Source organism: Chiloscyllium punctatum, chromosome 33 (assembly GCF_047496795.1).
Source record: "Chiloscyllium punctatum isolate Juve2018m chromosome 33, sChiPun1.3, whole genome shotgun sequence".
NCBI lineage: Eukaryota > Metazoa > Chordata > Chondrichthyes > Orectolobiformes > Hemiscylliidae > Chiloscyllium > Chiloscyllium punctatum.
The window spans coordinates 28,458,012-28,460,144 of NC_092771.1; the positions used below are offsets into that span (position 1 = coordinate 28,458,012).

A 2,133-nucleotide genomic window follows, 5' to 3' on the forward strand; every position below is an offset into this window, starting at 1 on the left:
TATTTTTAACATGTTAATCTCACAAACCAATAATGAAAAGTTGTTTCATTATTGTTCAGTATTACAAACAACAAACAACTCCATACAAAAAGCAATAAGTACTTTTGATGTTTTTCAGCTCATTTTACTTGTTTAATGAGAAAACTCCAGTCTGTTTTGGGCTTGAACAAGTGCACTGAATATCTGAGGTGGATATGTGAAGGACAGCTGAGAGGTGATCATCAGTGATAGAGGATCGGGATTTGGATTTGTTGAACTTCATCACTGAGAATGTCTGTTGGGATATATAGGGAGATCTAAAGAGGACTAGAATCTTCTGGAGCATGTCTCCTCATGTGTGGAAAGTTCTCCTCTTTGAGGGAGAATAAAAATCAAGCAATGAGACTGACCTAAAGTACTCTGCCAGAAGTGTGTCAGACGGCAGGTCAATGAGTTCAAGCTGAACATCACGAGGTGCATTCTCCACAATGCATGTAAATGAGGAAAATGTCATGTGCATTTCACTCTCAACTGTTTTAAAGTCTTGAAATCGCCCTGAAAATTCACCACGCAGTGCTTCTAACATCGATGATTACCTGTGGAGGTGATCAGCTGAAGGTGCAGCTTCCTTCAGTGTTGGCAAGTGGGTGAGAATGTTGTCCTCCATTTGGCTTGAGAGAAGCTGCAACTTTCTCCTAAAAGCCTTCGCCAAGTTGTACATTTCATGCACAAAAAGGCCCTTTCACTGCAGTTTCACATTTAGTTCATTCATAAGTGCAGTCACATCAACAGCAAAACCAAGGTCTGCAATCCAGTCTGTATCTGAAAGCTGTGGAATGCCATTCCCTTTCTTCACACAGAAATCTTGAATCTCTTCTCTCAGGTCCCATACACTTTTCAGCATTTTGCCCAGGCTGAGCCCCCTGACAGCTGTGTGGTAGCCTATGTCACGATGTTCACTCTCATTTTCCTCCAAAAGTGCAACAAACTGCCTGTGATTCTTGCCTTGATGAAGTTAACTATTTTAGTTACAACATCAACCACATGGTTAATTTTTAACACTGACTTACACAACACTTCCTGATGTATAATGCAATGCAAAAATACCAATTTCTGTTCAGGGTCAATTTCTGTCACTTTATCCTGCATTCTCTTAAAGAGTCCAACATTTTTTCCCGTTAGATTTGGACAATCATCCGTTGTCACACCCGCCAGCTTGTCCCGTTTTAGTCCCAATGTGTCCAAACATGCATTTACCTCCATGAACAAATCATTACCAGTTGTTGTTCCTTTCATTGACTGCTCGGCTGCCAGCTCCTCCATGATTTTAAAGTCCGTAGTTATCCCACGTACGAAGATGAGTAGCTGGCTGTATCACGGACGTCGCAGCTCTCATCCAAAACCAAGGAGAAAAAGTCAAAGTGACTGCTGTGTGCTGCAGCTGAAGCTCCAGATTTCTCGCGATGTCCCTTCTTGTTACAGTGTGTCGGGAAAGGGGCACATTCTCAAATGCCTCCTTTTTCTCCAGGCATATTAGTTCTGCAGAGCCCAACAAGCACTCCTTAATAAACTCTCCATCAGAAAACGGTTTACTGTTTCTGGCGATTTTGTGGGATATGACATAACTTGTCTTGGCGTGAGCTGACGTTTTGAGGGCTAGCCAGCAAGCATCACTTTTAGCTGTTCACACACGCACATACAAGCACCTGTGTGTCCATATAAATTAAAAAAAACATCCTTTTCAAATCAAAAGCAACGCAGTTGTATTGTGTGCAAGGTGTAAATACTTTTTCATTTATGTTCTAATTTATGATCGACCTCATGCCGGCCGGACAGGAACGACCAAAGGGCCTGTGGGCCGTAAAATGCCCAGGTCTGATCTAAGGGTTACTACCTGAGCCATGTGCTAATTTGCATTTGATAAATAAGATTAAAGAAGAAAATACATAGCTCAGAGAATGGTGTGGGAGAAATGGGTTCTGAGCTGTGGTAATCGGCACCAGTCCTTGGGAAAGCAAGAGCTGCTTCATTGAGCTGGGTTCCATCTTTGTTCAACGAAGGTTGTAGGTAGGGCTTTAAACTAATTAGTGGAATGGGAAACAATCATAGAGAAGTTTAAAAAGCAGAAGATTTAGACAACACAGCAGAGTGAAG

The 2,133-nt window shown here is 41.9% G+C and overlaps 1 pseudogene; it reads right to left on the reverse strand.

Annotated features, from left to right (window-relative positions):
• Positions 1 to 571: 571 nt before the first annotated feature.
• Positions 572 to 1,302, reverse strand: LOC140458332 (general transcription factor II-I repeat domain-containing protein 2A-like; annotated as a pseudogene).
• Between the last annotated feature and the right edge of the window lie 831 nt (positions 1,303 to 2,133).